The following is a 24,704-nucleotide window of genomic DNA, read 5'->3' as shown; positions in this document are numbered from 1 at the left end:
ATCCGTCTGGCCACTGTACCATAAAGGCCTGATTGGTGGAGTGCTGAAGAGATGGTTGTCCTTCTGGAAGGTTCTCCCATCTCCACATATGAACTCTGGAGCTCTGTCAGAGTGACCATTGGGTTGTTGGTCACCTCCCTGACCAAGGCCCTTCTCCCCTGATTGCTCAGTTTGTCTGGGTGGCCAGCTCTAGGAAGAGTCTTGGTGGTTTCAAATTTCTTCCATTTAAGAATGATGGAGGCCACTGTGTTCTTGGGGACCTTCAATGCTGCAGACATTTTTCAGTACCCTTCCCCAGATTTGTGACTCGACACAATCCTGTCTCGGATCTCTACAGACAATTCCTTTCACCTCATGGCTTGGTTTTTGCTCTGACATGCACTGTCAACTGTGGGACCTTTATATAGACAGGTGTGTGCCTTTCCAAATCATGTCCAGTTAAATTAATTTACTACAGGTGTACTCCAATCAAGTTGTAGAAACATCTCAAGGATGATCAATGGGAACAGGATGCAACTGAGCTCAATTTCAAGTCTCATAGCAAAGGGTCTGAATACTGTAACGACCAAGCACAGACAGCTGTTTGTTATGTGTTAGGCTATTAGTTGGTTGTGTTGTACTTACCAGTGTTCGCGGGGTCCGACATGCCAATCAACCTGCTATCTGCTAATCACGGGAATGCCTGGAATGTTCTGATGCCGGGCATCCTGGTGGTTGGCGGAGTGGCATGGAGGGGGGTTGGGCAGGGGGATGGAGCTTTGGAAGTTAAGACCAGGTTTAGCCATTGTTCCTTCTCTTATGTCTGGCCTTCACAAGAGAAGGTCACAGCTGGTTTGAGGGATATCTTTCGTTTATTTGGCGTGGGCTACGGCCAAACAGTAGCCTGTGTAAAGTTGGGTTAATAAACCGTCAATTCGTAAACTCAACCCTCTGTCTGGACAATTGTTCCTTTATGATCTAGTCAGGTCATTACAAAACGTATGTAAATAAGATATTTCTGTTTTTATTTTTAATAAATTAGCTAACTTTCTAAAACCCTGTTTTCACTTTGTCATTGTGGGGTATTGTGTGTAGATTGATGAGAAAAAAAATATTTGATCCATTTTAGAATAAGGCTGTAATGTAACAAAATGTGGAGAAAGTCAAGGGGTCAAAAGTTTAGTGTTTGGTCCCATATTCCTTGCACACAATGATTACATCAAGCTTGTGACTTGTTGGATGCATTTGCTGTTTGTCTGCACTTTCACCTCATAGTCATTGTATAATTTCAAATCTGAAGAGTACAGAGCCAAAACAACAAAACATTTGTCACTCTCCCAATACTTTTGTAGCTCACTGTATATTTGCATTTGCGACTCATGATCGGTGTCTAAGATCAGGTCCCCCCTATCCATGTAATCTTGTTCATGATGATCCAAAAGACAAAACTGATCCTAGAGCAGCACCTATTCTGTAACACTTTATTAATACAGGCCCTGCTTCCCACTCTTTTCTCCTGAAGGGGGCAGTAAGAGTCTGTATGTTCTTCTAGGAAAGGTAGGTTGTCGCAGCCAGGATATACAATTGAGTCAAACTAAGAGATATGGAGTAAAAATCCACCCGATCAATTGCTTCTATGTCTCTCCACCTGCCTTGCCATCAGCTAGGCTACTGTACCCCTGAGCCAGCTGGACTAGTGTGTAGTATGAGACTACAGAACTGAGGGAGAAAGGATGGAAGACTGTGTATTTCTTATTTATCACAGAGATTTTTTTGGGCTCCTGATGTATTTGTATAATTGATGGTCTGACAAGAATGTATGCTGTGAGATTTAATTGGGAAGGCTTTGAGTTAAAGAGCGGCCCCTGGTTTCCTGTCTCCACAGTGAACTGTCAGCCAGTCAAAGGATTCCACCGCCTTCCGCTGTGCTGTCACTTTGCTCTCTGTTTCCTCAATGTCACATTGGGTCTTGATTGTCAACCTTCTTAAGATGTCTCCACGTCAATATGATTGATGCACTGACGAGTCACTATGAGCATGGTTGAGGACTTTCTTTTTGTATGCTAGGCATGTTTTTCATCCATCTCCGAGGAGAAATGGAACGCAGCAGACAAGGAACGATATTTTGACTCGAACTGAAGCAGTGTTTTATATGACTGTTCGTCAAAGTTGTGTGACTATATCCCTCTAAAACTCCAGCATTGTGTGTGGTGTACTAAAACACATTACCATGGTATTAGATATTCTCCTCGTCGTATTTACACTGTGTCCTGTGTGTGTGTTGTGTTGAAATGCTTTGGGGTAAGCTGTGGCACATAAACCTCTCTCTCTCTCTCTCTCTCTCTCTCTCTCTCTCTCTCTCTCTCTCTCTCTCTCTCTCTCTCTCTCTCTCTCTCTCTCTCTCTCTCTCTCTCTCTCTCTCTCTCTCTCTCTCTCTCTCTCTCTCTCTCTCTCTCTCTCTCTCTCTCTCTCTCTCTCTCTCTCTCTCTCTCTCTCTCTCTCTCTCTCTCTCTCTCTCTCTCTCTCTCTCTCTCTCTCTCTCTCTCTCTCTCTCTCTCTCTCTCTCTCTCTCTCTCTCTCTCTCTCTCTCTCTCTCTCTCTCTCTCTCTCTCTCTCTCTCTCTCTCTCTCTCTCTCTCTCTCTCTCTCTCTCTCTCTCTCTCTCTCTCTCTCTCTCTCTCTCTCTCTCTCTCTCTCTCTCTCTCTCTCTCTCTCTCTCTCTCTCTCTCTGTGTTGCGTGCAGTTCCTCCCCAGTTCTTGATAAAAGAAAGTTATTTTTGATAGTGGTGCCATGTAAAATGTAGAGAATAAGAGGGCTAGTGATAAATATTGAATATGGGTGCATCTTGGAAGGCCTCTTGGAAGTAGTGCACTAGGGTGCTATTTGAGACAGAGCCAAGGAGATGGAAGCTCACAGATATAATGGTGTTGCTCACTGCTTTTAGGCTACCTTAAGACTGCTGAGGAAATGTATTTGACGCTAGAGCGGTTATATAACCTAGTTTTTACAAATAGGCCCTACTTCATTTGAACAAAATTAAAGTATTACAAAGGCAAGTCATTTGACAACACAATGACTGTTGCTGTTGTGGTTGCCATCCTAAATGTTCAGTTAGCTATAGAGTTGCCTATGGATGTTACAAATTGGTGATTTTTGTGGGCGGCACTCGAGTGCTTTGTCCAAGGAGTTTTCTCCTGCAAAGCCCACAAATAATAACTAAAATAGATCTGCATTAAGTGTTGCAGTCCAAGGGGTTTCTGTAGTGAACCATGCCTAATGCCTTGCCTTTGAAACTGGTCTCTCTGTATTCTGTAATTACACCGTCCTTACTCACAGGAACTGGCATAAGCATAACTTGGGTGTGTCCCAAATGGCACCCTTTTCCCTATATAGTGCACTACTTTTAACGAGAGCCCTATGGGATGTACTCGTAGCCCTTGTTATATTCACACATTTCCCTCAGACTTGCATCCCCCACTTTGCAGGCTAATGCAGGTTAAGTGCTGGGCTGTCCTGCGGTCATCATGACAGAATAAGGACATTGGGTTTACTGTACATTGACTGGTGGGACGTCAACGGATGTATTTTAATTAGGCAGTGTAAAAATGAGCTGTTGCTCTTGATAATGAGCGGTTGAGCAATGTAGTTGTTGCTGTTTATTCCCTCTAAAGTGTATGGAGACTCTGTGACGATGCACTTTAAATCAAATGTGACTTGACCTGTTCTTAATGGCATAGGGTGGTCAAGTGGTCTAAGTCGCTGCCTCCAGATCTCATATACCGCTGTAGTATGGGTTTGAATACGGCCTACTGCTATTTCAGCACTCTCTCCTCTAGCTCTACCTCTGTCCTCTCCTATAAACAAACACAGAAAATAATAATAACTGACTAACTTGTTCATATGTGTTGCAAGGTCGAGGTGGGAACCATCTTTGCTCTGAGCTGGCTCATCACATGGCCACGTCCTGTCTGAGATCCATCATGTTCTCAGGCTCTATGACTTCTTCCTGGCTTCACACCCACTCATGGCCGTCTTCTTCGCTGCCGTGGTAAGAACCAATATTTAAACTGTAAACTCTCTGTTTATAGAATAGAGTAATGTAGAATAAAATACTAGAATAGAATGGATAGGTTATTGTCCATTTTGTAAGGAATAGAAATGTGTCTTGTGCCTTACTCTGTAACTAAATCCTTGTTTTCAGAGCATCTCTCTCATCTGCTTCCAAGTTTTCTGCTGGACATAATTATTTTTGGGGGCAGTGTGTATTTTCTATAAGTGAGCGACAGTCATTTGGGCATTTAACAATCTGAAGTGAATTCAGAGATGCATTCTTATTTGTGGTACAGTAGTTGCTAATGAACAACAAACCACTCATTAGTCTGCACATTCCACTAAGCGCTTATTAGATGGTATTGGGGAAACAATATCTCGCCAAACTTCAAACGTGTGTTTCTCGCTCGGCCCTTTGTAAATGGAGTTGTTTTGTGACTACTTGTCAGGAGCAACGGAAAACAAAACAAGAAGTTTGTTTTTTAAAGGCAAGGATTCCTCTTTTCTTACGTGCACCACACACACACACACACACACACACACACACACACACACACACACACACACACACACACACACACACACACGAATCCAGGGCACTTTGTTATAGCTAGACCAGTTAATTAAACAACTCTAATGAACTCACCAGAGGTTTGGTGTGGAGTACTGGCTGTGTTTGTGCTAGATTGCTTTAAATGGCCCCTTTCTTCTTCTTCCATAAGCCTATCCCCTGCTAGATACTGGAGCTGCACACAAACCAAAGGGGGCCAAGGCCTTTTGAAGTCGGGATAACAAGGCAGTCAGGAAATGTAGTTCATCCTGCCTCTTATGTTACTAGACACAGGGAGGCTTAACCCTTTCAGTCTGCGCTGTGCCAAAACCCTGTACCGTTACTCACCGAACTAAAACCCTGTACCGTTACTCACCGAACTAAAACCCTGTACCGTTACTCACCAAACTAAAACCCTATACCGTTACTCGCCGAACTAAAACCCTATACCGTTACTCACCAGGCTAAAACCCTATACCGTTATTCACCGGGCCAAAACCCTATACCGTTACTCACCGGGCCTAAACCCTATACCGTTACTCACCGGGCCTAAACCCTATACCGTTACTCACCGGGCTAAAACCCTAAAACCGTTACTCACCGAACTAAATCCCTATACCGTTACTCACCAGGCTAAAACCCTATACCTTTATTCACCGGGCTAAAACCCTGTACCGTTACTCACCGGGCCTAAACCCTATACCGTTACTCACCGGGCCTAAACCCTATACCGTTACTCACCGGGCCTAAACCCTGTACAGTTACTCACCGGGCCTAAACCCTGTACAATTACTCACCGGGCCTAAACCCTGTACAATTACTCACCGGGCCTAAACCCTGTACAATTACTCACCGGGCTAAAACCCTATACCGTTACTCACCAGGCCTAAAACCCTGTACAATTACTCACCGAACTAAAACTCTATACCGTTACTCACCGAACTAAAACTCTATACCGTTACTCACCGAATTAAAACCCTATACCGTTACTCACCAGGCCTAAACCCGATATAATTACTCACCGGGCTAAAACCCTATATCGTTACTCACCAGGCCTAAACCCTCTACAATTACTCACCGGGCTAAAACCCTGTACAATTACTCACCGGGCCTAAACCATGTACAATTACTCACCGGGCCTAAACCCTGTACAATTACTCACCGGGCCTAAACCCTGTACAATTACTCACCGGGCCTAAACCCTGTACAATTACTCACCGGGCCTAAACCCTGTACAATTACTCACTGGGCCTAAACCCTGTACAATTACTCACTGGGCCTAAACCCTGTATAATTACTCACCGGGCCTAAACCCTGTACAATTACTCACTGGGCTAAAACCCTAAATCATTACTCACCGGGCCTAAACCCTGTATAATTACTCACCGGGCTAAAACCCTATATCGTTACTCACCCGGCCTATACCCTGTACAATTACTCACCGGGCTAAAACCCTATATCGTTACTCATCAGGCCTAAACCCTGTACAATTACTCACCGGGCTAAAACCCTATATCGTTACTCATCGGGCCTAAACCCTGTACAATTACTCACCGGGCGAAAACCCTATATCGTTACTCACCAGGCCTAAACCCTGAACAATTACTCACTGGGCTAAAACCCTATATCGTTACTCTTCGGGCCTAAACCCTGTACAATTACTCACCGCACATCTCCTGGAACAGAAAATAGTTCTTCATGATGCTCTCTGCGCTTTTAACGGACCTCTGAGACTATCACAGTGCAGGTGCATTTATACGGAGACTTGATTACACACAGGTGGATTGTATTTATCATCATTAGTCATTTAGGTCAACATTGGATCATTCAGAGATCCTCACTGAACTTCTGGAGAGAGTTTGCTGCACTGAAAGTAAAGGGGCTGAATAATTTTGCACGCCCAATTTTTCAGTTTTTGATTTGTTAAAAAAGTTTGAAATATCCAATAAATGTCATTCCACTTCATGATTGTGTCCCACTTGTTGATTCTTCACAAAAAAATACAGTTTTATATCTTTTTGTTTGAAGCCTGAAATGTGGCAAAAGGTCGCAAAGTTCAAGGGGGCCGAATACTTTCGCAAGGCACTTTACTTATTCCAGGGTTTTTCTTTATTTTGACTATTTTCTACATTGTAGAATAATAGTGAAGATATCAAAACTATGAAATAACACATGGAATCATGTAGTAACCATAAACATGTTAAACAAATTAAAATATATTTGAGATTTTTCAAAGTAGCCACCCTTTGCCTCGATGACTGCTTTGCACACTCATGGCATTCTCTCAACCAGCTTCATGAGGTAGTCACCTGGAATGCATTTCAGTTAACAGGTGTGCCTTGTTAAAAGTTCATTTGTATAATTTATTTCCTTCTTAATGTGTTTGAGCCAATCAGTTGTATTGTGACGAGTTAGGGGTGGTATACAGAAGATAGCCCTATTTGGTAAAAGACCAAGTCCCTATTATGGCAAGAACAGCTCGAATAAGCAAAGAGAAACGACAGTCCGTTACTTTAAGACAAAGTTCAGTCAATCCGGAAGATTTCTTCAATGAAACTGGCTCTCACGAGGACTGCCACAGGAAAGGAAGACCCAGCTTCACAGAGTTCAAGTAACAGACACATCTCAAAATCAACTGTTCAGAGGAGACTGCGTGAATCACGCCTTCATAGTCGAAACCGTTACTAAAGGACATAAGAAGAGACTTGCTTGGGCCAAGAAACCCAAGCAATGGACATTAAACCGGTGGGAATCTGTTCTTTGGTCTGATGAGTCCAAATTTGAGATTTTTGGTTCCAATCGCCTTGTTTTTGTGAGACGCAGAGTAGGTGAACAGATTATCTCTGCAAGTGTTGTTTCCACCGTGAAGCATGGAGGAAGTATGATGGTGTGGGGGTGTTTTGCTGGTGACACTGTCTGTGATTTATTTAGAATTCAAAAGGCACACTTAACCAGCTTGGCTACCACAGCATTCTGCAGCGATATGCCATCCCATCTGGTTTGCGCTTATTGGGACTATAATTTTGTTTTTCAACAGGACAATGACCCAACACACCTCCAGACTGTGTAAGGGCTATTTGACCAAGAAGGAGAGGGAGTTTACACACACTTAGGTTGGAGTCATCAACCACTCCACAAATGTCTTCTTAACAAACTATAGTTTTGGCAAGTCGGTTAGGACATCTAATTTGTGCATGACACAAGTCATTTTTTCCAACAATTGTTTAAGACTTCCTGAAAAGTTTCACCCAAGTTAAACAATTTAAAGGCAACACTACCAAATACTAATTGAGTGTATGTAAACTTCTGACCCACTGGGAATGTGCTGAAAGAAATACAAGCTGAAATAAATCATTCTCTCTACTATTATTCTGACATTTCACATTACAAAAATAAAGTGGTGATCCTAACTGACCTAATACAGGGATTAAATGTCAGGAATTGTGAAAAACTGAGCATAAATGTATTTGGCTGAGGTGTATGTAAACTTCTGTACATACATACATACATACATACATACATACATACATACATACATAAGATACGTACGTACATACATACATAAATACAGTTGAAGTTGGAAGTTTACATACACGTAGGTTGGAGACATTAAAAGTAGTTTTTCAACCACTCCACACATTTCTTGTTAACGAACTATAGTTTTGGCAAGTAGGTTAGGACATCTACGTTGTGCATGACACAAGTCATTTTTCCAACAATTGTTTACAGACAGATTATTTCACTTATAACTCACTGTATCATATTTCCAGTGGGTCAGAAGTTTACATACACTAAGTTGTCTGTACTTTGAAACAGTTTGGAAAATTCCAGAAACTGATATTATGGCTTTAGAAGCTTCTGATAGGCAAATTGACATACTTTGAGTCAATTGGAGGTGTAACTGTGGATGTACAGTGGGGCAAAAAATTATTTAGTCAATGATCCCAAACACACCGCCCGGGCAACGAAGGAGTGGCTTCGTAAGAAGCATTTCAAAGTCCTGGAGTGACCTAGCCAGTCTCCAGATCTCAACCCCATAGAAAATCTTTGGAGGGAGTTGAAAGTCCGTGTTGCCCAGCAACAGCCCCAAAACATCACTGCTCTAGAGGAAATCTGCATGGAGGAATGGGCCAAAATACCAGCAACAGTGTGTGAAGACTTTGACCTCTGTCATTGCCAACAAAGGGTATATAACAAAGTATTGAGATAAGTATTTGATTCAATAACAAAAGTTTATCAAATACTTATTTTCCACCATAATTTGCAAATAAATTCATTAAAAATCCTACAATGTGATTTTCTGGATTATTTTCTCTCATTTTGTCTGTCATAGTTGAAGTGTACCTATGATGAAAATTAAAGGCCTTTCTCATCTTTTTAAGTGGGAGGACTTGCACAATTGGTGGCTGACTAAATACTTTTTTGCACCACTGTATTTCAAGGCCTACCTTCAAACTCAGTGCCTCTTTGCTTGACATCATGGGAAAATCAAAAGAAATCAGCCAAGACCTCAGAAAAAGGTACAGACAAGGTACCACATTCATCTGTACAAACAATAGCACGCAAGTATAAACACCATGGGACTAGGCAGCCGTCATACCACTCAGGAATGAGACTCGTTCTGTTTCCTAGAGATGAACATACTTTGTTGCGTAAAGTGCAAATCAATCCCAGAACAAAAGCAATGGTCCTTGTGAAGATGCTGGAGGAAACAGGTACAAAAGTATCTATATCCACAGTAAAGCGAGTCCTATATCAACATAACCTAAATGTCCGCTCAGCAAGAAAGAAGTCACTGTTCAAAAACTGCCATAAAAAAGCCAGACTATGGTTTGAACTGCACTTGGGGACAAAGTTTGTACTTTTTGGAAAAATGTCCTCTGGTCTGATAAAACAAAAATAGAACTGTTTGGCCACAAGGACCATTGTTATGTTTGGAGAAAAAAGGGGAGGCATCATCAAGTTGTGGGGGGGGGTTTCTGCAGGAGGGACTGGTGCACTTCAAAAAATAGATGGCATCATGAGGGGGACAATGATGTGGATATATTGAAGCAACATCTCATGACATCAGTCAGGAAGTTAAAGTTTGTACTCAAATGGGTCTTCCAAATGGACAATGACCCCAAGCAAACTTCCAAAGTTGTGGCAAAATGGTTTCAGGACAACAAAGTCAAGGTATTGGAGTGGCCAACACAAAGCCCAGACCTCAATCCTATAGAACATTTGTGGGCAGAACTGAAAAAGCGTGTGCGATTAAGGAGGCCTACAAACCTGACTCAGTTACACCAGCTCTGTCAGGAGGAATGGGCCAAAATTCACCCAACTTATTGTGGGAAGCTTGAGGAAGGTTACCCGAAACGTTTGACCCAAGTTAAACAATTTAAATGCAATGCTACCAAATACTAATTGAGTATGTGTAAACTTATGACCCACTGGGAATGTCATGAAAGAAATAAAAGCTGAATTAAATCATTCTCTCTACTATTATTCTGACATTTCACATTCTTAACATAAAGTGGTGATCCTAACTGACCTAAAACAGGGAATTTTTACTTTGATTAAATGTCAGGAATTGTGAAAAACGTAAATGTATTTAAAATGTTTTATGTTGGCTAAGGTGTATGTAAACTTCCGACTTCAACTGTACATACATACATACATACATACATTTGTACACATCTATTTAATTATAAAAAAAAAAATAATAATTCACCTTCTAGCCCGACAACCCCTCCCCTAATTTGAGTAAACTAGTGAACAACAATGCTTAGGCTTCAACTTCCAGCGTATAAATACTATATACATTTTACGGGCACAGTCTATTTTACAATAGTTGTATTTTGTTTGTTTTTACTCCTGTCCTTCCTCTAGCCTCAACCTCTCACATATTTTTCTTTCACTAACATTCTGAACCTATATACGTTTTATGGACACAATATGTTTTACATTAGTTATCTTGTTATTATTTGTTATTATTCCCAACTTTCGGCTCCATTCAATCCCTCCCATCTAACTCTTATTTTAACACCATCCATATTGGATATTTATTTGCTATATATTTTTCAACTGTGCTGTGATGTTTCACAAAAGTTTTGAACCTTTCTATTTTCATAATTTCTTCAGATTGTATATCATTCTTGCTACAAGTATTATTAGATTATTGATCAATTGACTATGACGTTTCAGATCATCCAGCAGTGCTATTTGCAGAGATCCAGGTAAATGCTCCAGGTAAATGTTGCAATTCTTCAGCCATTCCTGGAACTGTGACCAAAAACAAACCACATATGGACAGTACCAAAACAAATGATCTAATCATTCTGTCTCGTCGCAGCAAAATCCGCAGAGCCGAGAAGGTCTTCAACAGTTAGAAAAAGAGTGTAGCTAGACAAACTGTAACTACTGAATGGTTGAATGGGACACAGCTAATATAATAACCTGCTAATATTCTGTATTGTTTATAGATCGTCCTGCACAGGGAGAAAGAGGTGAAGCAAACCGAGTGTAACATGGCCATGGTGTACCACATCCTGTCCCAGGTCCCCCAGGACCTGCCCTACGAGGAGCTCATCACCCAGGCCCACTGCCTCTTCACCCTCTACCCTCCCACCCTGTTGGCCAAGCGAGCAAGAGGTGAGTGGGTCAGGGTCTCCCTGTATAATTTACCATACCCTTTACCTTTGGGTGGGGGTGGTGGGGGGGGGGGGACTATGCTTCAACTAAATCCAGTGTTGCCAGGAGGACTTGTGAGCTAAAGAATAGTGGCTGCTTTTACATCAGAACATGAGGAGATGTGGACCATGCCAGTCACATAATACAGGAGGAGGAGATATTACATGGTAGAGGATGTAACACAGTTAGGCTTGCAGACAGTGTTAACATTATCTGCAGTGTAGCCACAGCAGGGGGTTCCAGCCATCCTGCAGACTCTTGGATGTCTGTCTTTTGCAATGGGCGAGTGTTTTACTATGCAGGCCATGGATCCTAAATACCCCTCAAACTCAACTCTGGACCTCGAAGGCAGTTCCACTGCTTTTTTCATTGTTGCCCTCTTATCGGGGACTGATTTAGACCTGAGGCACCAGGGCAGGTGTGTGCAATTAATTATCAGGTAGAACAGAAAACCAGCAGTACTCTGGACCTTGTAGGGTAAGATTTGAATACCCATCCCATAAACTACAATGCTCAATATTTGAATAAAATGTATAATCAGCTTCAAGTCTGAACTGGCCTGAAACAGGGAATGTGAGGAGAGATAGTCCTCTCTGTAGTATTAGCAGTAGATTCAACTTTGTTCAGACAGAGCAGAGGTAGAGGACTCTTGTGGTCCTTTGGGATTTGTTTTTCCACATGTCCAGCAGGTGGGGCTGTTGAGCAGCAAGTCCCCCAGCCCACACAACAGAGCGGCTCCCTATTCTGCTGGAGTTGATCCTCTTCCTCCTTAGTGTATATTGTGATGTGGCTGACGTTCAGTCCTGCCTGTCTGCATCTCAGCCCTTTGTATGTAAACGGTATCTGTCAGTCTACGAGATCTGCTAGGCTCACCTTTATGATGCTATCAACACCAGTGGGAGGTTATGAATACCTTTCCCACAAGAGCAATGTTGTTCTCCCTCTATTCATGTCTCCCTCCTGAGCAGAACTGCCATGCAAATCGGAAAGAAATCTGGTTCATTTTAGATCTTACAGCATTTCTGATTCTCTCGCTGTCCTGTCAGAAAAGGTTGTCTAGAGAGATGGGGTGGTTAGTACGGTGGCTCTGGGTTTGGGGTGTCTTCTCTTTTTAACGTCACATCACAGTAAGAGAGATTTTTTTTTTAAATGGAGGCCCCTTGTGCTATCTAATAAATAAGCCTCATCCCTAGGTAATTATGGGCTGTTTGATTTTGCATGCTGATAACCCCCCTATCCACCCCCCGCTTTTAAGCATCTGTGGCCCCCGAGGAAAGATGGGGGGGAGCTCCGTGTCACGTGGTACATACCCTACTGTATTGTTCTCAAGACAGAGATGAGATGAGCTGCCCTCACTACACTCCAACCCCTGGCTTCTGGCTCTATTTGTCTCCCTGACCTTAGACTGGGCTGCAATGGGGAAAATGGAGCAGTGTAGTGGTTTCCCTCAAGAGGCAGGGGGATGGAGGTGAGGGTGACCCCCAAATGTTCTTCACAAAGGACGCACCCCCCCACGTACTGTAGGCTCTTTTCCCCCAATCTGCTCATAGTTGCAGGCCTATGTGCTTTGGAGGAGATTTAAAATACATGTCAGATCTTTTACAGGTTTTCTTTTTAATATCAGATTATTTTCAGGCCTTTTCAGTGATTTTCTTTAAGAAACATTGTGATATATCAACATCAAATCAATTCAACAGAGTGAAACCCTCTAAAAACAGAATATACTACTTCCTTACTGCAGAAGCCGCCACCTGTAACCCAACCAGTGCATCAGCTCCTCCAGCAGCGGTTGGTTGGGGGGCCTACTGGGTTTGGTGTGTGAGGTGGCTGGCCCAGCAGGACTGTGTTGTAGCCGGCTGGGCCTCCACTGAGGCTGAGGTGGGGGACTGTGATATCACCTCAGGCACATCTTTGAGCTCTGAGCCAGGCGGTGGGGGGTTTGAGGGGGTTGGAGTGGGGGCTGGCTCGGTGGCGGTTTCTGCGCAGCGACAGCGAGCATGCTGGGAGGCACAGAGGCATTGGAAACGGATTAGCCAGTTAGACCTTGTGCACAATCACCTCTGAAAGTGCTCCCTCAGACGAGAAATGAACAAATGCCTCTGCACTCATTTTTCCTTCCTCTCTCATATTCAGTCTAAAAACAGGAGCTTCATACACAAAGGCAACATATGATGGTGAACAAGTCAGTGTGTAAACCTCTTGAAGGTTTAATTTTTCTCATCCATGTTTACCTCTCTGGCTGATCAACATGCCCCCTTTCAAGCGACTCAGAGTCAAAAACCGAACTAATCCATGGTACTCTCCTGTACTCAGACCTCTTGATAAGAAATCAAGCCTGGGCCAAGACAAACTGTCTCATTAGCTGGTTGGCAGCTATTTAGGCAATTGAGAAATTGGTTCATTGCCTCGGTTAACCTTTCTAGGGCAGGCGTTCCGCTAGCGGAACCCCTCGACAACATTCCGCTGAAAAGGCAGCACGCGAAATTCAAAAATAATTTTTTGAAATATGTAACTTTCACACATTAACAAGTCCAATGCAGCAAATGAAAGAAACATCTTGTTAATCTACCCATCGTGTCCGATTTAAAAAATGCTTTAAGACGAAAGCACAACATATGATTATGTTAGGTCATAGCCAAGTAAAAAAAACAGCCATTTTTCCAGCCAAAGATAGGAGTCACAAAAAGCAGAAATATAGATAAAAATGAATCACTAACCTTTGATGATCTTCATCAGATGACACTCAAAGGACATCATGTTACACAATAAATGTATGTTTTGTTCAATAATGTGCATATTTATATCAAAAAATCTCAGTTTACATTGGCTCGTTACATGCAGTGATGTTTAGATTCCAAAACATCCGGGGATTTTGCAGAAATACTGATAATAAACATTGATAAAAGATAAATGTTATTCACAGAATTAAAGATGGACTTCTCCTTAATGCAACCGCTGTGTCAGATTTCAAAATAACTTTATGGAAAAAGCATAATCTGAGAATGGCGCTCAGAGCCCAATCAAGCCAAAGAAATATCCGCCATGTTGGAGTCAACAGAAGTTAGAAATAACACTATAAATATTCACTTACCTTTGATGATCTTCATCAGAAGGCACTCCCAGGAATCCCAGTTCGACAATAAATGACTGATTTGTTCCATAAAGTCCATCATTTATGTCCAAATAGCCACTTGTTGTTAGCGTGTTCAGCCCAGTAATCCATCTTCATGAGACGCGAGCACTTCGTCCAGACAAAAACTCGAAAAGTTCCGTTACAGGTCGTAGAAACAAGTCAAATGATGTATGGAATCAATCTTTAGGATGTTTTTAAATAAATCATCAATAAGGTTCCAACCGGAGAATTCCTATGTCTGAAGAAAAGCACTGGAACGAGAGCTAACTCTGTCGGGAGCGAGCGTCACGAGCCTGAGACACTCTTCCAGACCACTGACTCATTCAGCTCCCATTCCCCCCTCCTTTATAGCAGAAGCCTGAAACAAGTTTCTAAAGATGGTTGACATCTAGTGGAAGCCATAGGAAGTGCAACTTGACTCCATAGACACTGTGTATTCGGTAGGCCAAGCTTTTAAATTAAAATTCCTCAAACATACAAGTATTTTACACCATTTTAAAGATACACTTGTTGTTAATCCCACCACAGTGTCCGATTTCAAAAAGGCTTTACGATGAAAGCACACCATCTGATTATGTTAGGTCAGTACCTAGTCACAGAAAAACACAGCCATTTTTCCAGCCAAAGAGAGGAGTCACAAAAAGCAGAAATATAGATCAAATGAATCACTAACCTTTGATGATCTACATCAGATGACACTCATAGGACTTCATGTTACACAATTCATGTATGTTTTGTTCGATAAAGTTCATATTTATATCCAAAAATCTCAGTTTACATTGGCCGTTACGTGCAGTAATGTTTTGCTTCCAAAACATCCGGTGAATTTGCAGAGAGCCACATCAATTTACAGAAATACTTATAATAAACATTGATAAAAGATACAATTGTTATGCATGGACCTTTCGATAAACTTCTCCTTAATGCAACCGCTGTGTCAGATTTCAAAAAAGCTTTACCGAAAAAGCACACCAAAACAAGCCATACAGATATATCCGCCATGTTGTGGAGTCAACAGAAGTCAGAAAAAGCATTATAAATATTCACTTACCTTTGATGATCTTCATCAGAATGCACTCCCAGGAATCCCAGTTCCACAATAAATGTTTGTTTTGTTTGATAAAGTCCATAATTTATGTCCAAATACCTCCCTTTTGTTTGCGCATTTAGTTCACAAATCCAAATTCCAGACGCGCAGGCCAGACAAAAAGTAAAAAAATTCCATTACAGTTCGTAGAAACATGTCAAACGATGTATAGAATCAATCTTTAGGATGTTTTTAACATACATCATCAATAATGTTTCAACTGGAGAATTCCAGTTGTATTTAGAAATGCAATGGAATGCAGCTAACTCTCACGGGAGCATGCGTGATCAGCTCATGGCCTTTTGGAAGACCTCTTACTCAATCATCTCTTATTTTCTCCTCCTTCACAGTAGAAGCCTGAAACAAGGTTCTAAAGACTGTTGACATCTAGTGGAAGCCTTAGGAAGTGCAATCGGACCAAATTTACACTATCTTGGATAGGCAAATAGCTGAAAAACTACAAACCTCAGGTTTCCACTTCCTGTTTGGATTTCTTTTAGAAACGTCAGAGTGTTTTCTATCCGAATCTACTAATAATATGCATATCTTAGCTTCTGGGCCTGAGTAGCAGGCAGTTTACTCTGGGCACCTTATTCATTCAAGCTTCGCAATACTGCCCACAAGCCATAAGACATTTTAATTAATAGGTAGGTAATTGTCCAGGTCACTTTTGTGTCTATTTTAGATTCTGGGGACATTACCTATATGCATGCAGTAGCATGTACACTTAAACCACTAGATGCTATTTTCCATTGTGCCCTTAGGTATATTACTGGTGATGCTTATAGAACTCACCAGTGTTTTTTTATTAAAAAGTGGTTTGGGCCTCTACAAAACACTTATGCAAAAACTTCCTATGTATCTATCATCATTAATAAAATGTAGACGTACAATGACCAAACCCTGTCTCAGGCTTGGATAACACTGGAGGCCCCTTCGGTCTCCACAGATTAGGGTAAAGCTGATTTTAGTTTTTTTTGCTCCCTTTATGTGGAATAACTTCCAGAGCTCTCTGATATTGTACTGAACAAAAAAAAGGCAACATGCAACAATTTCATAGATTTTACTGAGTTACAGTTCATATAAGAAAGTCAGTGAATTAAAATAAATAAATTAGGACCTAATCTATGGATTTCACATGACTGGGAAAACAGGTATGCATCTGTTGGTCAAAGGTACCTTCAAAAAGTAGGGGCGTGGATCATAAAACCAGTCGGTATCTCATGCAGCGTGACACATCTCCTTCACATAGAGTTGATCAGGCTGTTGATTGTGGAATGTTGTCCCACTCCTTCAATGGCTGTGTGAAGTTGCTGGATATTGGGGGGGAACTAGAACATGTTGTCGTGCATGTCAACCCAGAGCATCCCAAACACTCTCAATGTGTCACGGTCTTCCTCCTCTGAAGAGGAGAGGCCAGAAGGATCGGAGGATCAAAATGCGGCGTGGTATGTGTTCATGATGAATATTTAATTAAAGAAAGTACTGAACACTGAATACAAAAACAATAACGACCGCGACGCTATAAATGAGACCTATGCTGACACAAGCAACTAACATAGACAATCACCCACAAACAAACAGTGAAACCTAGGCTACCTAAGTATGATTCTCAATCAGAGTCAACTAATGACACCTGCCTCTGATTGAGAACCATACTAGGCCGAAACATAGAAATCCCAAAATCATAGAAAAACAAACAGACTGCCCACCCCAACTCACACCCTGACCATACTAAATAATGACAAAACCAACAGAAATAAAGGTCAGAATGTGACACAATGGGAGTCATGTCTGGTGAGTATACAGGCCATGGAAGAACTGGGACATTTTCAGCTTGAAGGAATTGTGTACAGATCCTGGTGACATTGGGCCGTGCATTATCATGCTGAAACGGGAGGTGATGAATGGCACGATAATGGGCCTCAGGATCTTGTCTCGGAATCTGTGCATTCAAATTGCCATCAATAAAATGCAATTGTGTTCGTTGTCCGCAGCTTATGCCTGGTCATACCATAACCCTACCGCCACCATTGTGCACTCTGTTCACACCGTTGACATCAGCAAACCTCTCACCCACAGTACACCATACATGTGGTCTGCGGTTGTGAGTCTGGTTGGATGTACTGCTAAATTCTCTGCACCTTTTAGAGTGGCCTTTTGTTGTACCCAGCACAAGGTGCACCTGTGTAATGAGCTTCTTGATATGCCACACCTGTCAGGTGGATGGATTATCTTGGTAAAGGAGAAATGCTCACTAACGGGGATATCTTTCAGCTCATGAAACATGGGAACAACACTTCTACATTTTGCGTTTATATTTTTCTTCAGTGTAGATGTTCTGGTCCCTCTTGGTCAGACCTCAATGTTTTAAATTTCTTTTTTTTTCAAATGTTTTTTTGATGTTGTATATTGCATGTGTTGATGTATTTATGCGGGGTTCATCTGTAAAATAGACCCTAGTCTCAGTATGACTTCCCTGTCAAAATAAAAGTAAAAAAATGAATATAAAAGAAAAAGGTTGTGACCTTGTGTGATACGACGCTTGCCGCTGATTGTGTCAATGTGTGTAGGTGTAACATACCTCATCACATTCTCTCCATCACTTCCTCTCTCCGTAGCCTATATCCTTCCACTGATGCTGCAGTCATCCCTCTGTCCGTATCCTTCCACCCCGCGCTGAAGTCATTCCTCTCCAGGAGTAAATGACATTGCTGACAAGGGGCCTTGAGTGACAGCTGGATACAAATGTCTGCCTGGAGGGCAGTGTAGCGACACAAGCTCTCTGGCTAGTTGCTGCTTCCTTCTTATTGTAGGAAGTGCTGAGTCAGTCAGAAAGTCAGTGAGTCAGGGTTGGCCTTGGTTGATCTCACAACAGGCGACGTTGGGTAGAAAGAGTTGGTGACACCCAGGACAGGTTCATGTTCATTAGTGCACACACAACGTTTTGCCGCAGAAAAGGAAAATTAGCATTTCTTATTAGACACTCCAGGTAGAATCCTCCCTGTTTCAGTCCATTTTCTTCCATTTGGTGCCTAATGAATACAACCCAGGAGAGCTAGGCTGAATGAGCGGTGGCTGTGGGGCCCTTGTATACGAGACATGATATTAACTCCATACAGGAAGGTGATGTCTGCGTTGGTTTGACTTTGACCCAGTATCTAGTAACAGGTGACCTCGTCTCCCTCCTCTTGCCCAGTAGTAGGGCGATGCATGACATGAAATGTAAGTGAAAGTGCGATGACGAGTGACTAACTGATGCAGTGTATTTTAGATCTAGCTGCAGCATATTGACTCTGAGTTGTGGTGTGTCTCTAATGTAAGAGAGGGAGAGAGCGAGCAGGGGTGTAGTGTTGCGTCACGCTGCACGGCTGAGAGAGCAGCTCCTGGTGGTGACATGACAAACAAGCCGGGTCGGTGATGATGACTCAACCACACTGAACATCCTCTGCTTCTTCTGGGTCACGAGGATAGCTGCATGCTGAATCACCCGTCTGACCGCTGTTGTGTCCTTACTTTACTTCGGACAAGGGAATAGGGTGCCATTTGGGACACATACATGGTGTACTAATGACTACACAGCTACTGTGGAACAGAACCACTGACTACAGTATAGGTTAGGCCAAGGTCACATACAGTGAATGACCAGCAGGCAGGCAGGCACGGGATGGAAGGGTCACAATGCTCATAGAATTTTTTACATTTGTTTTGAAATCTCTGTAATGACCACATATTTAATTCAAAGGTAAGACGCCAGCAAAGCCACCTGTACCTCGCAAAACATTTCTCAAATTCTCTCAAGGTTTAGAATGAGCTGCTTTGATCATGGTCATAATCTCACTATCCTGTCAGCTGTATTCAAAGACTGAGTGTCACTGTCATTGACGAGGTCCTAGACCCTTTCAACAGGAGGAGAAAAGAGAGAAACGAGAAACTGTCACATGGAGGCTCTTTTCCAAATCACACCCTATTCCCTATTTATTGCACCAATTGTTATTTTTTTGTGATCAACATTTACATTTTTTTTCTTCACATTATACAATACACATAACGCAGGATCACGTTACAAATATTTACTTAGTGCACTACTTTTGACAAGGTAGCTCTGGTCAAAAGTCGTTCACCTCATAGGGAATAGGGTGGCATTTGGGATGCTGTCGGAGAGAGGAATGAAGGAGGAGTGAGTGATAGAAGTCATCCACTACTGTATGTACTGTAAACTACAGAAGGAGGTTCATCTGAGGAGCTGGGCCCTCTGGGGTGTTAAGCTGTTTAAAGTGAAAGTTTAAAAGTTAATTGTCTGCCGTTACCTGTCAGCTATTTTCAGCCCTGGCTCATTAGCAGACGATTCTAATGAGAGAGAGATGGGAGAGAGGGAGAATCAAAAAGTCGAACGAAAGACTTAAAGACATTGAGCCCCTCAGCGCACAAACGCATGCTCGCTCGGAGTACCATTTTCCGAGAGGCGTTTCCCTGTCATTAAACGTCCCGTTTTTCTTTTTACAACGTTCATAATCGGAGAGAAAAGGCATTTGCATTTCGTGTTGCAGCGCAATGTTTACTATTACTTCCAGAGGGACGATAATGAAATGGAAGTGAATATTTTACGTTTTTTAATGATGTTTTTCTCCAAACTGTTGAGGAGAAGAAGATGAAAAAAAACGTGCCTTGTTGCCGTTGTCTTGCCCATAAGCGCATGCTGTTGCTTCTGGTGTTGTGTTGCTATTGTAATTGAGAAAAATCCGTAGCCAAATTAAAATAGTTTGAGGCCATAGGGCACTGCTCCCTCCTTCACATATGGAGCATTTTTTCTTCCTTTGTCACCAGTCTCTCTTCCTTCTGTCTTTCTTATTGACATTATTGACATTTCTTCACTCTGTCGTTTACTATCTTTCACTGCAAGGCCACAAGACCTCCTCCACCTTTCTCCTTCCACTTTGACAGTGGTAAACAACGGGCAATTTCCTGTAGTAGGACAACTCATATTGTGAAGTGCCGACCCTATTTATTTTTCTACTGTCCGTTTCAGTGTTCTTGTGAGCCGTAACCAACTCAGCCGATGAGTAACTGCTAACACCCTATCAGACAAAAACAGTATCTCCTTCTGTCTCTCTCCAGCATCACCATCAACTGTTTCAAGGCCTTCCAGATGACCACTCAGCAGCAGCGGCCCGACTCGGTCCTCCGTCGGCAGCTCCTTCGGGGCCCAGCCCAAGGCCGAGGGGGCCCAGACTCCCAAATGGCCCAGCCCAGGGACACGCAGCGCAACCAAGCTGCCAACCAGCTCATCAAGATGGCCGTGTGGGGCATCTCAGCCACCCTGGGGGCGGCCACGCTGGCTGTGGCCCAGACCGCCCTGGACTGGGCTCCTGACTTCTTTATGCAGCTCTACTGATGGACTTACTGCTGCCCGCTATTAGGTAGCAGGGGGAGGGAGGGAGACCGGTCTACCTCTGTTAAGGAGCAGGGAGGAGGGAGGGGAGGGGAGTGAGAGTGGAGGGAGACAGATCTACCTCTGTTAAGGAACAGGGGGGAGGGAGATGAAATGGAGGTGGGTGTGGGGAGGGGGGAGAGGAGAGGAGAACTCCCACAGTTGAGGAGTAAGAGGATTGAGATGCTAGGGACGTAGGGAGGGAGAGCGGAGGGAGAGCGGAGCTAGTGCCAAATAGGTTGAGTCACTCACACATGCAAACCCTCAGCCTGGGGAGGTAGAGCACCCCAGAGGACCTTGCGTGCCAAAATCAGTTCCATGAAAAAGCATTTATTTATTCAGTAGTGTTTTTATTTATGGTTTTACTTGTGCTAATATTGGGTAATGAAAGGTAGTAGATTCATTTTTGTAATGATAAGCATTTTTGAGTGCTGGCCTGTGTGCTGTCAGCAAACATGTCTGGGGAGAAAAACGCACCGGTAGCTAATTCACAGCACCAGGCGCACAAATTCTGAAAAATACCTATCCCCCCATCCTACTTTTTTTCTGCTGAATGCCTTGGGTTGAGAGTGAAGGGAACGGTTCATTAAGGGGTGGAAACACTCACTCAATCAGGTGGTTTTTATTCAAAGAGGTCGACTATGGGAGAGAGAGAGAGAAAGAGAACCCAATTTCTGCTTTAAACTGGCACTTTAAACTTACCGGCTTCCCTTCAGTTGATGTCGATGGAGGATTTATAGAGTACATATAAAATATTCACCTGCACGCTACTAGGAGACAGTCACCTGCTGTGTATTTACATCAATGTGGAAGGAAGGCTGCTGTCCCAAATGGGTCCCTATTCCCTTTTATAGTGCACTATTTTTTTCCAGGGCCCATAGGGTGTACTGCGATATATAGGGAATAGGGCGCCATTTGGGATGCAGACAAAATGTCCAGACTCATGCCTCCAACAACCCTCAAGACTACCGCTGTCACTAGCCAAAGACTTATTCAGTTAGCTGTACTAACTGGATAGCCCTGCGGCTTTTTAAAGTATATTTTATTAAATGTTTTTACAAGAACCAGACTCTGAGAGAGTGTATATCCGTCCAAAGACAAAATATTTTTGACGTCTTGCGTTCTACTGGTCCTGTTTTATCACACTGTGGTGTATGCATGGAAGGAGACCCTGTAAAACACTAAGGATACTTGATGATCATAATGTCACAATGCATGCTGTATGTGTGCACCCCGTGAATTGTAGGGGTGTTGTTTTAACTTGCATTGGACATGATGGATAAGACAACCAATAACCAAGGGGCAGCTGTTGCTATACTCTAAGTTAATTTTATCAATACTACACGAATCACTGCCAGGAAGGACAACATGGTTGGTTTGATTCTGTAAAATGTATGTCTATGTTCCATGTAGCCCAGTTAGATGCTACTAGCCAAGCCAGAAAGTCAGAAAGGCACAGGCCATATGTTAATTTAATGTAAGTTTAATTTCAGCCTCTGGCTATTGGCAAGGGTTTAGCCAAATCATTCACACTGGTGTGCCACTGTAATACATTTAACTAATGAAGCTGACAAAGCAAGGTTTTAAAGGCCCAATGCAGCTGTTTTTACCTCAATATAATCATTTCTGGGTAACAATTTAACTACCTTATTGTATTTTTTTTTTATTTTATTAAAATTGTTAAAAAATAAACCAAAAATAGGTAATTAGCAAAGGGAAATTTCTCAAGGACTTTGTGAGTGGTCTGAGCCCCGGATGGGATAACTAAAAAGCTGCTCTTATTGGCCGAGAGGTTTGGAACTATTTCTTGGTCTATTAACTATACTGAACAGAAATATAAATGCAACAAGTAAAGTGTTGGTCCCATGTCTCATGAGCTAAACTAAAAGATCCCAAAAGTGTTCCATGTGCACAAAAAGCTTATTTCTCTCAAATGTTCTGCACATTTTTTTTACATCCCTGTTAGTGGGTATTTATCAATTGCCAAGATAATCTGTCCACCTGACAGGTGTGGCATATCAACAATCTGATTAAACAGCATGATCATTACACAGGTGCATCTTGTGCTGGGGACAATAAAAGGTCACTCTAAAATGTGCAGTTTCGTTACACAACACAATACCACAGATGTCTCAAGTTGAGGAAGCAATGAATTGGCATGCTAACTGCAGGAATGTCCACCAGAGATATTGCCAGAGCATTGCATATTCATTTCTCTACCATAAGCCACCTCCAACATCATTTTAGAGAATTTGTCAGTACATCCAACCGGCCTCACAACTGCAGGCCACGTTTATGGCGTTGTGTGGGTGAGCGGTTTGCTGATGTCAACGTTAGAAACAGTGCCCCACGTTGTAAACAGTGCCCCCATCCTCAGATAATCCGTGCAGAAAAGTATCGAAAAGAGACTCCGGATTCCAGGCACTCTCGGCGGCCAACATGCGAAAGTCCACCGCTTAGTCTGCCACACTAAGGGAGTTTTGACGTAAGTCACGTAGTTTGCTGGCCGCCTTTCTCCCGGATACCAGAGACTCCAAAACCTTTCTCACCCCTGCCATGAATTCCTCCGAATGCCCGCAAATGGCAGATTGTTGTTCCCAAACTGCCGTAGCCTAGGAGAGCGCCCTTCCCGACATTAGCGTAATTATATACACCATCTTTGATCAGTCTGAAGAAAACAAAGATGGCTGTAGCTCAAAAATAAGCGAGCACAGAGAAAGAAAACCCCAGCAGGCACCAGGATTCCCCGAATAATGCTCTGGAGGAGGTAAGCGGGGTTCACAGGGAGTCAGGATAGGCTGTACCAACTCACCACAGATAGGGAAAAATTGACTGGGTATTGGGGTTTTTCTGAGGTGGCAGACAGCCTCTGAGCTAACTCCCTGATTTGCTCCATAATATCCTTTAACCCATGGTCGCGGCATCAGGTCAAAAAGGTCAAAACCAGATCAGAGTCCAGGAGGTATAAAATGGTAGACAGCCTTGTGGTCAAGGCAGGCAGAATAGTCAGGCAGGCGGGTACAAAGTCCAGAAAAAGGCAAGGGTCAAAACCGAGAGGACTAGAAAAAGGAGAATTCAAAAAGCAGGAGAACGAGAAAAATGCAGGTTGACTTATAAACAATCAAGACAAAGTGGCACAGACAGGAAACACAGGGATAAATTCACTGGAGAAAACAAGTGACACCTGGAGGGGGTGGAGCCAATAACGAGGACAGGTGAAACAGATCAGCGTGTGACACATCCGTGACACAAACCGACAAGTTGTGTGTTCCGGGATGTCGTTCTGCACACCACTGTTGTACTGCACCATTATTTGCCTGTTTGTAGCCCGCTTGTTAGCTTGTATGATTTTTGCAGTTTTCGACCTTTCATAAATTAGCTGTTTTCGTCCACAGGACTGCCGCTGACTGGTTGTAGGTAAACCCTAGACACGTGCCTGAAAAACCCAGGAGGCCGGCCGTTTCTGAGATACTGGAACCGGCGCGCCTGGCGCTGGCGATCATACAGTACCACGATCAAAGTCGCTTAGGTCACCTATTTTGCCTGGCTAGTGTATATAAAACACATGACATTTTGACTGCACTGGCCCTTTAGAAGATGAGAAATTACAAGAAACCACTGGTCTGATTTCAGAATTACTCAAATTTCACCAAATTGTATACGTTTTAAATGTCTGACATGTATCTTTAAATTTGTCATATTTTGTGCTTATGAAGCTGTTTGCAAAATAGTTTTGATATGATTGTCAGTAATTTGTCATGATTATTCATATATTTGTTCATTTATTTGGTACTATATTTTA

General features: G+C 42.7%; 1 pseudogene; it reads left to right on the top strand.

The window, feature by feature from the left end:
- LOC135549275 (TBC1 domain family member 20-like) overlaps positions 1-20,866 on the top strand; it is a 31,562-nt pseudogene extending 10,696 nt beyond the window's left edge.
- Positions 20,867-24,704: the final 3,838 nt, after the last annotated feature.

Source organism: Oncorhynchus masou, chromosome 12 (genome assembly GCF_036934945.1).
Source record: "Oncorhynchus masou masou isolate Uvic2021 chromosome 12, UVic_Omas_1.1, whole genome shotgun sequence".
Lineage (NCBI taxonomy): Eukaryota > Metazoa > Chordata > Actinopteri > Salmoniformes > Salmonidae > Oncorhynchus > Oncorhynchus masou.
The sequence above is the reverse complement of the archived record's forward strand: the minus strand, read 5'-3'. Positions and strand labels throughout refer to the sequence as shown.